The following is a 14,394-nucleotide window of genomic DNA, read 5'->3' as shown; positions in this document are numbered from 1 at the left end:
GCAGGGCCGTCCTTACCCATACGCAAAGTATGCAGCTGCGTAGGGCACCAGGAAATTTGGGGCACCACAGTATGCAGCTGCGTGCTGCTCCAGCCCCTGATCTGCCTCCTCCCGCCCCTGCTCCACCCCAGTCCCACCTCCTCTCCACCCCTTCCCCAAAACTCCCGCCCCTGCTCCGCCGTGCCCTGCCTCTCCCTGCTCCTGCCCCGTCCCAGCCTGACCCCCACTCCACTGAGGAGTGCAGCAGGGCCGGGCCTGCATTCACCGGCGGCGGGAAGTACAGCGGATTCTGCAAAGGGTTAACAGCGAATTCTGCAAAGCCAACGGGTGCTGAAGGAGGAACAAGCAAAGCAAATAAGACCTCTCCTTTCGCATACATGCTTGCGGCATGCGATGAAGCACAGCACAGCAGGAGAAGGAACAGAGTGGTGTGCTGTAGCTGTGAGCTCTGTCCAATGGAACAGAGCGGGTTCCTTATTACTGTCCCCCCACCCCTCACTTGGCTGCTGTTTCATTAGCTTCCCTTTCCCTTCCTCTTTGAATCTAATTTATCGCTCTACTAAAGTATGTCCCCCCGTTTAATAGGAAGAGAAACCTGGCATTTTGCGGACTAATGGCTCAACAAATGGTCAGGAAGACTGGGGTATAGTAGACACCGCATGGATGCTGAACAGAAGTCCTCCGTTTTTAGAAGAAAACCATCAGAATAGCATCAGCTTGGCTTTGCGCCGAGCAGCCTCTCAATGTCAGTGGATGATGAGCTACTCTAAGTCCTGAAACTGAATAATGTGCAAAGAGCAGGAGGGTAACAGAATATTAGCTGGCATCCCTGGGGCATGCTGCACCAAAATATTTATATTTATATCAGCCCTCATTGGAAGGGGCTAAATCTGCCGGACCATAGAAGGACCTGACTGTAATGCTCTCATGGAGGAGGAGGGGTTTGTGTCTGAGGTGCCTTCATCATGCCCTATTCCTAAAGCTGTGGACTCTGGGCTTGGCTCACATTTGGAGGTGGCTGTTTATGACAGTGACAATCCACCTACAAGCACTCCTTGATGAGTGCAAACAAAACACTGATAAAAGTTGGGTCTCCATTAGCCTGGAAGTTGGTCCCATTCTCTATGCCCCAGAGACTGTTTCATGTTTTCCTTCTAAATGCTATATCCCAATGGACTGGTCCCCTGTGATGAGCACAAGGAATGGATATTCCCAAGGAGAGATCGCTGACATCTACATTAGAGATGTGATAATGGGAGGTTTTCATGGGGTATTGGCCACGATTTCCTTGGGAGAGTCACCTTGGTTACCATCATGTGAGACAGGGGAAAGGGAATGACCTCGGTGTATGATCTGGCTCATGTGGTGATGCAGAATGATGGGACATATTTAGGGTTGGGCCTCATTTGTCCTTCTCTTTAGCCTCAGTGCCAAGATGTCTTCTCTGGACTTTCACAGCTCAAAATATCATGAAGGTGGAATTGAAGGGAGGCCATTCACCAGTCCACATGTTGGAAGGCTCAAGGGACTGGAAATGGGAGATAATGATTTGAAGTAAACATGTCGAGAAATTTTCATCTCTAGGTCATCAGTTCAAAATCTAGATCAGGTTGATAGTGAGCAAAAGTTGCTACATTCTGATGGCTCTTTGGTGAACGCATTGGGGGTTTTCTGTTCAGTTCCTAGTGGGCACATGCCCATATCATAAAAAGCCTCATCAGAGCTTGTATTAATTGCCCCCTTGTTGGCAATCTTGGCAGAGAGGCTACGGCATGCATGAGCTCAAACTGCCCTCTCAGTCCTCCAAGGGGTCCTTTACAGGTCAGAAGCACATTGGCAGCAAGCAGGATGTATGAGAAGTCTGCATTAACACTACACGTGTTCTGTGAATAAGCAGAAAAAGAGTTCAACTTCCAGGACTGACAGTCTAGTACCAAATTCATTCAAAAATATTCAAATAATGGAACCTTCCTGACTACTGGGTGGGAGCAAGGGCAAAGAACACCAGCTCTTACTGCAATATTTATGGAGGTTGTACGTAATTTCTCTTCAAGTGAGGTTTTGTGAAACTGCTTTTTTAATATGTATTCCAAACCTAAATTGTGGGTTTAAACCACTTGATACTTTAAATGTAAATGTCTTTAAAACCGTGTGCTGTATGAAAGATTTGGAAAATGGGTATCTCTAAAATCTGTGATACAGTTATAACATTGCAATGAATAACTAGTAGAAGTGTTTCTTAATACGAGTGGAGTCAATTTAGTTGTGGAAGAAGGGCTCTATATAAAGTCTATGAGCCAAGAGAAGCTTAGCTTTCTAAATCTCTTGCTATGTATTATTGCATATCCCAGCATTAAGTCCCAAAGCTGATTTCCGTGTGCACTCCAAATTCCTCATGAAATCAGTGAGAGCTTGGGGCAAACAAGGAATTCAGATTTGGGCAGTTAGTCTTCAGAATGCTTTAAACATGGAAGACTTGACCATCGGTATTAAGACCTTTGTCTCTCTCTCTCAGCTCCTGGATGTCATTAACTTTGTCTCCATCACTGTTTCTAGTTGATATGTTTTCATCATTCTTCCACAGGTGGCATTAGTTGTCAGAAAGATGATCGTGTGTCTTGCAAGCAGGGCTTGCATGTCGATTCATCTGCCTCCAAAATTGCTTCTGGGGTTGTGCAAAAATTATCACATTATGACACTGCATTGTGATGTGATGACCCTGTGCATCATGGCATCAAGAAGGGATGGCATCACAACACGATAAATTGTTTGGTGGTAATATAAAGACATTTCAAGATGATGTTGCATGATGCAGTGATTGCAAAAGGCTGCAGCCTTAATAACGTTAATGACATGTTTCTTCATGCACCTCTAGGTGGCAGAATGACTGAGCTTTTATTTAGAATTCATAGGTGAAATTCTCCAGCTTCACCTGTGTTATACAGAAAGTCTGACTAGATAATCCAATGGCCCCTTCTGACTTCAAAATCTATGTTTATATGAAAATCACAGCATGGCTAGTGCTGAGTGAATAACTCACAATAGAAAAAATATATTTAATTCAGTTCTTTCTCCTGATCATGAATGATCTACAAACCAACTGAATTTCATAAATCAGTTCATTGATGGTGATTATTCCATAAATGTTCAGTGCAAATATATTTCAGCCTCTGGGTTGCTTGTGAACGTTTGCAGTGAATATTGTTTGGATATTCATAATTTACTGTTTGGGTTGTTTGGATTAGACATAGCGCTCACATGGTATGTACCAGTTCTTCACTGGATGATCCATCCTAACAAAGTCAGGTTTCTGGAGTGAATACTCATCACAACAAATTCAAAATCCATTTGTGGAGAATATTCTACAATATTCGCTTTAGGAACATTCCTGATGGTATATTTGTTTGCTAACGTATTGTGGAAAGCCATCACAAAATGGGCACCAGCACAATCAAAACAAACCCACTAAAAAAGCTGACCATAGAAAATTTTCTACCTAACTCCCCTCAGAAGGAGCCCAAGGTGACACAGAAATGCTGCCCATTGGTATGCACACTGTGGTATGTCATCCAGTAATAAACATGTTTCAAATGGGACAATAGACACAAGGATTCAATTTAGGATGATGAATGGATAGCACAGAATCTATGGAATTTCTGGAGGTCAATCCCAGGCTAGAGAGACACATTATACATCATTTTGAGACACCCAACCCTTATAGTGTTCTGTATTCTTGCATTCCACATTCATGAGAGAAGGAATCTCTGGAATTGAGACAGTAACTGAAAGACATCAATCATTTAACTTGGAACTTCTAGCCTTGGGGTCATGCCCAGTGGAAACTGATCAGCAAGGCCTCGCTTTATCTGTACTTGGAGCATCTACTGTACTAAATAAGTCCCTGATAACTTTAACCCTCCAATCCAGAATACCAGCTGAATAAGGGCTGAAACCCACCACGTCTATCTGTGTAGCATTGATGTATTGGCAAACATCCACTTTCTTTATATAGAATGGGGGACCTAATCCAAAGCCCACTGACGCTGGTGGAAAGTCTCCCATTGACTTCAATGTGAATTGGACCAGACCCTAGGTTTTGTGGCACCACGGTTGGCATTAAACCTCCCTCCTCGTTGGAAGTGCCGGCAGAGGAGGAGGACTGGAACTTTCCCCTTTTAGAGGTGGTCCCTTGAGATAAGGAGTGAGGCATAGTGGTGAGGTGGTTCTAATGCTGTGTGTGAGAAAGGCTGTTCTTCCTCTTCCTGTTTGATACTTGTTCTGCAGGGAGAGGATTTCAACATCTCGAGCTCTGTCTCAAGACTACCTTTCACTATCGCTTCATTCACACCGAAATGTAAACGCAACAGTGTAAATTCTCAAAGGAGAAAAGCTGTGTGGGTTCTGATCTCATTGTTCCATTCTCCTCTCCCATTGTACCCCTCTGATTTATTCGGGACGCCTCGGAGCATGATCAGACGCCTGTTTCTATGCTGCACAGCACAACCTCTCGCAGTAGCACGCTTTTAAAAAGGGTTATTCGATTAGACTCAGACAATGGAGTCATGGCACTGTAGCAAGCCTGTCGTGCCCTGTGTGCTATTAAACAGCTACTACATTCCCTCCCAGAGGTGGCTGGATATAAGTGGTGTTGGTGGGGGTGGTTAAGTGAAACGACTTCTGTGTGTGTGTGTGTGTGTGTGTGTGTGTGTGTGTGTACACAATCTCTAAAGCGCTTTTTAATCCTTCAGCATGAAAGGCGCTATAGAAATGTAAGATAGTTTCACCATTACTTTTATCAATAGTACAATATTGCTCCCTCACTTACTTCATTATAGTCCCATTGCAACGCTACCGTTGTGACTTGGTCCATTTTAAAATAGATTGGAGTTTAGTTTTATCTTTTGCTGGGTTAGAAACCTCGCCGAGAGATCGAGCGACTATACTTCAGAGCTGCCGAACAAGCGTGTTTTATGCAGCCAAATAAAAGTTTGCTTCATCAGCCACTGCAGAGTATAAACAACTGTCAGCCGTCTTAGGGAATAGACATCATTTTATTTAATTGCAAATTAAAAAACATAAACCACCTTAAACACAGAGCTAATGCCACATCAAATCAATACAATAATTGCACTCAGGCAATTTTAAGGCACACACAGCGCTCAGCACCTTGCATACTAAAATAAGTCAGTTATCAGAGCAATAGGCAAGCCTTATTATATATGGGGGGGGTTGTGGAGAATTAGCACATTTTGTATTGTATGACTGACTTTCCCCCATGCTCTGGGATACATTTAATACAGAACTTGTGATTGAAAAGTTGTTAATGGCTCCTTTTGTACTTGGAATTCTTGGTCAAATGAAAGTTGCTGGAATAAAACAAGAGATTTTCAATTCATACACAACCTCCAGCATCTCCCTTCACTGTCTGAGAATGAGTCATGTTGATTTATTGTTTTGTATGCTGTTGAAGGTTGGTTTTTTTTGTACACAGGGGGTTACATTTAAAAATAATTTTAAGTGATTGAGAGAAAGGTCTTGGAGACAGAAGTCCTCTGTCTGTCTGTCTATTTGTCTGTCTGTCTATGGCAGAGGTCCCCAAAGTGTAGGGTGTGGAGGAACATCCCAGGGGAGGAGGGGGGCACAGCAAGGCCCAGGCCAGTCCCCACGGGGGCGGGGAAGGAGTGCCACCCAGCTCCTCCTCACCACCAGCTCTGCTCTAGTCCCCGCCCCCAGCTGCGTCTCCGGCTCCCAGTCCCATTCCTGGCCCAGTCCCCAGCCTTGATGCAGCTCTGCTCCTGGCCTGGGGTCGAGGCTGGGAGTAAAGCTGGGAGCAGAGCCGGACCTGGCCGCAGGCCTGGCTGTCGCTCCGCTCCCGCCTCCACCCCTGGCTCCCGGCCCCAGACCCACCCCCAGCAGCCCTTACCCCTGTCCGTGTCCATCCTCCCACCCCCCGGAGCTGCGGCCCCACTCATGGCCCCGGCTCCAGGAGGGGCACGGGGACACAGACAGGGGTAAAGGGGTCATGACCCTCAAACGTTTGGGGACCGCTGGTCTACAGGGAAAATACATCATAGCTAGAAACAGTGCAAGCTTGCTCCACCCCATCCCACTAGAGGGCCTTAACTGTGACTTGAGTGGATCCCCTCTAGGAGCAAAGGAAAAGTTTTCATGAGTCATTCAATACCTATTATTCAAAAAACCCACCCTTCATGCTGTCTCCCATGCTGCCCCTCATGCTTGGCAGGTGCTTCCCGTCAACATCCACAAAGCGACCTTCACATCCCTCCCCAACTCTCCTTTTCTGTCAAGCTACAAAAAGCTTGACAACAGTTAGGCAGCTGGTGTGTGGAGGCCACTGCTTACCATGCGAACCAGTGTTGTCTCATTATTTCCTTGGGCTCCCCGTTGATCTAGAGCCACCTGTTGTCTCTTGTCTTATGCCTAGATTGTCAGTTCCTTTGTTCTGTGTTCGTACATCGACTAGCCCAATGGGGTCCTGGCCCATGACTAGCGCTGCTAGGCACTATGGTAATATAAATAAATCATAATGCTTGGCCTTTCTGCTGAAACCACCAACAAAGGTTTCATTCATTGCTCTGATGTTTGTGAGGAGGACAGCTGTCCACCAGGAAGGAGTCTGAGACTCACTAGCTGTGAATCACTGTGGTTTGAGAAAGACTTCTCCAGACCTCAAGATCACTGGAAGTAACCTCACCTGAAGGGGTCCAACAGCATCATCTTTATTTAAAGGAACATGACATATGGCATCTCAAGTAATATGGGGAGCTTAGACGTTTTGTGGCCTAGTCATGAAGGCCAGAGTCTTCCCCTGTAAACAAGGCCCAAGGTATAGACAGATGTGTAAGGTCCCCTGAGATACAGCTGTTTACAGGCAGATTACGAATGGATGGAACTAACTAATGTCTTTAGCCAGTTCCTGGAGTGACAAGAGAACATGCTTTGGATTCCCTAGTTGCCTACATCCTAAAGCCAACACATTGTTTTGCAGGACTGGCACTCTCTTTTTAAGACTGGCCCAGGACTGGAATAGCAGAAGATACTCTGGGACAAATGTATAACGTGCACTGGCAGAGCTGTGGGGAGTCCCCAGTTGGAATAGCAGTGGTGCAGCAGAGCAGGATTGATGTGAGTTGGTACAGCTGGGGGAGCGGGGTGAGGAAGGACTGCAATGGCAGCAGCTGCTGCAAGGCAGGACGGGTGTGCATTGGTAGAGCTGCTTGAAAGCCCAGAAGTGGGTTACAAGGAAGATGTCTCAGGTCCCCGGATTAATGTGCTCAGCATCTCTAAAAGAGATCTCTAAATCATGACTGGATCTCTGAAATCTATCCTTTCCTAGCCATCACTAACCCAAGTTTTGGCCACCTTTTGACTTGACAACTGCAACTTTGATCCATGATCATGGAGGGAGTAACGCTCTCTCAGGCAGCAAGGGCCACGCCCATGAATAACTCTGAATATCAAGCCAGAGCCCATGAACTACTAGACTTTGCATTCAGTGGAGAGTCTTGAACCACTCTCAAAACTTTACAACACCCTTCCTTCCATGCAATAAAGCCTATCAGCGATAGCTCACTTCCCCCTTGCATTGCACCAAAAATCACCCAGATATTTCTGTATCAGGGTCTTGGAAACCTCTGGTATGTCAAAATTGGAAAAAAACACATAGGATGCATTTAAAACTGATTTTATTGTAACCAGTGAACTATAAAACTATGAACAAATTAAACTTTCCTAGATTCAGAAACACACTGCACAGTACTTGTGTTGGGGTCTAACTGAGCCCCGGATCAGACATATTTTTTAAAAAGCTACACACTATACAAGTGCTGAGGGCCTAACTGATCCCGTGTTTAGACTATGACACTAGATAGCAACAACAACCAGACAAAAGGCGCAAACACAGCAAAGTGGCAATAAATGGCCTACTACTTTGGACAAATGGAGCAAACAGGTGACATATGTTCTGCACATACAAAGTTTTCACACTTTGCATATTTTGTATGTGTTCTTCTGTCTTGTTTTCTAGAACATCGTTCCCGTTCCTTAGTCTATGGGTCAGTACCCAGCACGCCGGACACTGTTTCCCATGGGTCCTGAGGCAAGGCTGCAAAACTGTTCCTATCCTGCACCAGGAGTTTCACCATTTCTGTCCCCAGGTCCCTGGGAAACACCCGTCTCCTACTCAAAGATTTATTGTGCCGTGTATGATTCAACAACATCCAAACAACATATGCATTCAGACATGCAATGTGCATGTGCAATGCTTGTCTTTGCCCCAGCAACAGGGAGTCTTTTCCCCAGCAACGGCATCAATCAGCAAGTGTATCTGACAATTGTGGTTTCCTCAGAAACTCTTCCTAGCAAGTGCAAGCTTCCCAGAAAATCAATCTGACAGCATTATCTTCAAAGAAACTCAATTTGCTAGATTGTGATGATACATGAGAACAAAGTTATCAGGGGGTCACAGATCCCCAGGACCCTTTGGGTGCATTTTTTTGAAAACCGAAAACCACTGAAACTCTGGTGATAAAAACAATACTGAAAGATTCCAATAATGGTATCATAACTGCTCCCTCAAACTAAAAACAATCTGCTGCTGGACTGCCTGAATAATTAGGTTTGATACAGGAGTGGGTGGGTGAGATTCTGTGGCCTGCGTTGTGCAGGAGGTCAGACTAGATCAGGGTTTCTCAAACAGGGGTCGCCGCTTGTGTAGGGAAAGCCCCTGGCGGGCCGGGCTGGTTTGTTTACCTGCCCCGTTCGCAGGTCTGGCCGGTCGCGGCTCCCACTGGCTGCGGTTCGCTGGTCCAGACCAATGGGAGCTGCTGGAAGAGGCATGGGCCGAGGGACGTACTGGCCGCCGCTTCCAGCAGATCCCATTGGCCCGGAGCAGTGATCCGTGGCCAGTGGGAGCCGCGATCAGCCGGACCTGCAGACGGGGCAGGTAAACAAACCCACCCGGCCCGCCAGGGGCTTTCCCTACACAAACAGCGACCACTGTTTGAGAAACCCTGGACTAGATGATCATAATGGTCCCTTCTGACCTTAAAGTCTATGATTCTATGATTCTATGAATTAATTGAGGGTCTGACTGACCCCAGTATGGTTTGAGAAGAACAGGAGTACTTGTGGCACCTTAGAGACTAACAAATTTAGAAGTGGGCTGTAGTCCACGAAAGCTTATGCTCTAATAAATTTGTTAGTCTCTAAGGTGCCACAAGTACTCCTGTTCTTCTTTTTGCGGATACAGACTAACACGGCTGTTACTCTGAAACCTGTCAGTATGGTTTGAGTGACTTTTTTGCTATACTAAAACAGCAACAAGGACGCCAACAAAACCAGTGCTAACAGCTGGCCTCATCGTAGTTTGCGACTATGTAAAGAAAGAAGAGGCAGTGGTTTGCCTATCATGTTTGATTTATTTTTTTTTATGTTTTTATGTTCAGAGTCCAAGAGACTGCCAAAGAACTTGGAAATGTAGTACTTTCATTGACTAAGCTTGAAAGGTCTAACTGAACCACTACCTTTTTAGTGACTTCTTTTGCTACTCGAAAACCACAAGAGGCCGGATGATAAAACCAGTGTGGACTGACCTCATCCTAGTTTGAGAATACTTAATGTTGGAAGAAGGACAGGTTTGGCATAGACATTTGTATTTACATTTTTGTGGGCGTTGGAGTCAGATAGATACCAGGACATTAGGAGGGTTAAAAAAAAATCCACCTCATAGCAAGTCTACACTATCGTCTGCTATATTGCTCATCTTAACCTAGCTGTCTGCCTAGCCTAGATTGTGAGCAAATTGAGAGACTGTGTCATCTGCACTGTAGAAAAGCAAGCAGGTGAGCAGTGAGAAAGAGAGGCAGAAGACATATCAGCTACCTTGCTAGTCACCTCTTGCTTCTTTCCTGCATATCGAAGAGGTGACACTTTTGAAGAAAGCCTGGTGCTTGCCTATTCAGACTGAAGCGTTCAGCCTTGGAAGAACCCAACCTCCACTCCTTTTCCTCATAGCCAGAGAGTGAGCACCACTTTTGGGACTAGAGGTCTGAGTGGAGGCGTGGTTGATAGCTGTTTCCATAATACAGAGGTAAATTAAGCTCAGGATCTCATTTGAGGATCTCCCTTTTGTTGTACCCAGTTGCATTTTGAGATCTCTTGTTGCCTTTTAGGCTGCTGTGTTGAAGGAGACGCTTGCTGTGATATGTAGCACTTACGGATAAGGAAGATGATAGTAGCTGCAAGTTTTATACTCCATGGATGCCTCTTAAAGGAAGAAATTGTTTTGCTTCCCCCTGTCTCAAACGCTCCTCCCATACCCAGATCTCTCTCATCTCTCTCCTCTGATCCCTCTCTCTCAGCAAACTTCTCATTGGCAAGGACAGTAAAAGGGCAGAAGGTCTGTCATTGAAACTGTGGATTGGTAGCTTTCACCGCTGTGCTGCTGCTTTTGATCCAAAGATTGATCTAACGCTGTAGCTTTTTTTTTTTTCTCTTTTCATAAATAAAGCTTTAGAAGTGCTTAGTGCAAATACCCGGGTTCAGCGGCGAAGCTCTCATCCCACTGGTCTGTTTTTCATACAGCTCTTGCCTTTATTTTGCCCTCTGTTTGCTCTTCCTACTTCTGTTCTTTCGCTGCTATTACCAGGAGGTTAGAGTTGGAGAACAGCTCACAGGGATGGCCTATGTGTAGAGCTTCGCAGACCTCACACCATAACCTTTGCTCTGAACTTAGTGCAACATCTTGCAGCCACCTGGGAGAACAAATCCCATCTCAGTAGGGACCAGTCTCCTGTACCGCTCCACGAACCGGCACAGCAGGGGAATTTGTGACAACCACTAAGAGAGAATCAAAGGGAGACTAAAGAGATTGAGCCTGAGATGATCTTTGTGGGCAGTACCATATTACAATAAAGCAGGTTGTCCTTCCCTATGATGACTGTAAGCGTAGCCTGTGTCTCTCCATGTCTACTTTCTAAGGGCTCTTTTTCACTTGGGTGTCCTGATCTCAGAACCTGCCTATTGCATTCAGCCTAATATTAATACTTTGCTTTTGTATAGCACTTTTCAGCTATAGATCTCAAAGTGCTTTGTAAAGATGGCTGTGAACATCTCCATTTGTGAGACACAATGAGCTGAAATGGGTCACCTCGCAGGTCAGTGGCAATAGACCACAGGTCTCCCGAATCTCTATTCCACGTGCTAGCCAGTGGCCGCCCTGCCTCCTCAAATCCTAATAGCCTTCTTTCACTTTCTGTTTGTAGCTACAGCTACTAGGTCCAGACTGGGGGAGCTGCCATTGAAAGGGAAGATGACATTGAGCTATACCGTAAGAAAGCAAGACATGATAACTTGCTGCAAGCAGAGATTTATGGGGCATGAAAGTATTACCAAGCAAGCAAGAGGCACACATAAAAAGTCCCAGAGGCATTTGGCAGTAGGCCCTGGGCTCTTCTCCTAAGCCCCTGTCACCCTACACCTTGCATTGGTGGTACCATATAACGATAGAAGCAGTTTATCCGTCCGATACCTGAGAGATGTTAAAAAGGAGTCATCAATTAGCTCTGGATACCAGTGTTATGTAATAGGAAACGTACAGCTATGCAAGGAGCTATTTGACAGAGAAAATATAGCACGAGGTCAAACACTGGGACCACTGCAGGGCTCCAGTAATGACTATTTCAGTCCCCTTTGCCATGCTAAGCCTCTCGGATACAATATCATCTATCACTCCAGCTCGCGATGATGGCCAAGGAGAATGCCTCCCCACATTAGTGGCTGGTGTCTTGTTTGGAAACAGACAAGATGCTTTTTCCATTTGGATTGAGTGATAGGTGGCAGCGACCATTCTGTAACCCAAGCCAGGTTCGCCTTAGTTCAGAAAATTAGGCCACTTGTTTCTTAGCAGCGGGAGGGGTGTTCACGGAGGGGGAAGGTGACACTGGGTATACTCTGATCAAGAAGGCTGCCCTGTAGAACCCAGCCATCTGCCCCTGCTGCTCTGGAAGGCTTACAGGTCAGCATATGAATCTTGTACTAGCCCAAAAGCCGCGCGACAGCAAGAGGAGCAAATTTCAACCCGGGTGACTCTGGTGAGCATCTTTTTATGAGCCTGTGTACCAATGGAAAATGCCGCCCGTCCGTATTATTTAAGCATTAAGAGAGCTATAATTGGAGACTAACGTGTCCTCATCATAGTTGACCTTATTTATGGAGGAGCTGACATCTGAATGTCAAATTTGCATCAGTGACTTTTCTCCCCTGATAACCACTTTAATATGTAAATAACTGCATTTGCAAAAGAATAAAAATAAATAAAAGAGCTATTTTGGTTATCTCTGGGAAGATTTGTGTTTGCTGTCACTGTGGGGACTGGGCTGAGATGAGGCTCTGCCACTTAATCAGGAAGAAAGTGAGAAAGAAAGACATTTACGGAGGCAGGGATATGTGAATTGTAAATAACCTGCGGTGCAATCTTAGGCAAGAAGAGAGTATAAAGCACATTACAGAGCCATTTGCAGTTCTTTGTTCAGGCATACAGTTATTTTGCTAAATCGTCTGTTCATGGGTATATGTTTTTCCATCCTGGCTAGGTAGCAATCCCAATCCCTGGAGTGAAAAAGATTTACAAAATACCTGAAATCACACATTCATGTGCAGACTCAAGCTATTCATGGAGCCATGAATCTCAAGAGTAAGGCATTGGGAGAGGGAGAACTGAGAGAACAAACTTTGTGGTGGGGGATGTTGCTAAGGAATTATGCATTGTTGAGAATAAACAGAACCACTGTAGCTTGCCATGCTTTGGGCATAGGGCCTAATAAATGTGCTATTACTGCAATATGGCTGGTCGTTCCACAAGGTAGGAGTTACGTTAGTGCAGGGCACCAGACTTATTACTGCCATAAAGACAAGAGAAAGATACAAGACTTAACCCCCTGGCATGGGGGTCTGAGTCTCGCCCAGCAGGATATGCCAATAGAAGTTGCTTGTATCTGAAAGTAAGAGAGACTGCTGTGCTCATCTGAACTTGGTTAATCCTAAAGGGAATGGAGAGATGTATTAGCTGGTACAGTGAGACAAGCAACTGACTTCACCCTGCTATTCACAAACACCTTATCCACTCAGTTCAGTGGGGAGATGTCAAAGGACCTGCTGGGAGGCTCATTCATGGAACTGAAACCTGTCAACATGTGATAAATTGTATTAGTCTATGTTTACCATTCAGAGTATCATTTGCAGTTGTTCACATCTGGGTCTTAAAACATAAAGGAGAATGTGAGGCTTCTTTAGATGAGTCCTAAGAGCCCCGGAGAAACATGCCTGCTATCTCCAGAATGTTTGCTGCTTAACCTCAGTCAGTGCAACAGTTTATGCTGGTGCCCAAATACAATGCAGAATAAAGGACCATTGTAGTTAAAATCTGCAGCTTGTCAGGGACAAAGCTGTCCATTCACAAATGCCTCCATCCCATGTTCATCAGTGTATCATCTAAATAGCTTAGTTCAGCTCTGCTGGTGTTGGCTTTAGGATTATCTTACTAAGGATCAGAACCCTACTCCCAGACTGTGGGAAACTTTGAATCCAGATCTGGATCCACACTTCACGGCTTGGGTCATTCTTTAAAACCAACTCCTTATTGCAACAAAAAGGTCTGCACCACCGCCAGCAGAAGACGCTTCTTTCACACACAGCCCCCAACCAGTGTTTCTCAACATTCCTTTGGAGAGACAAACTTCAGGGATCAAGGGGAGTTCAGGCTCCACGGTCCATTTAATCCTTGGCTTCTTTGCTGGCTTTGATTGTGTTGGTGGAATTAGAGATACACATACCTGGTTACCAAACAGAGACAAAAGAATTACCAAAACAACCGGTATGAGTCATGTAAAAAGCAACAGAGGGTCCTGTGGCACCTTTAAGACTAACAGAAGTATTGGAGCATAAGCTTTCGTGGGTGAATGCCCACTTCATCAGACACAAGTGAGTCATGACAGCCACCAGATAACAGAGCTATTCTGTCTGTATTGACTCAGGCCACGTGGTGACCCAGAAGTAACAGACTCCTTTATCTCATTCTCTATCCAGTTCCTCAGTTTTGGACAATTTTAGAGCAGAGATACAAACAAGTAGAGAAAAATGACAGTTCTACATATATCATTCTGTAGAGCCCCTGCTCTGTACCCAGAAGATATGAATTTAAGTACAAATCAGACCCAGACAAGAAAATAAAATAATCATGGTATAACCGTGTTGTTGGGGCAGCTACTCTGTGTTGTCATTCAGGGCACAACTCACCCAGCTGTGGGGCTCTGCTGGTGTGTCTCTGCTTCTCTGAGGTCCAGAGGTCCTTCCGGCCAAAGCATCCTTCAGTTC

Source organism: Trachemys scripta, chromosome 10, assembly GCF_013100865.1.
Source record: "Trachemys scripta elegans isolate TJP31775 chromosome 10, CAS_Tse_1.0, whole genome shotgun sequence".
NCBI classification, from domain to species: Eukaryota; Metazoa; Chordata; order Testudines; family Emydidae; genus Trachemys; species Trachemys scripta.
This window is presented reverse-complemented; position numbering follows the sequence as displayed.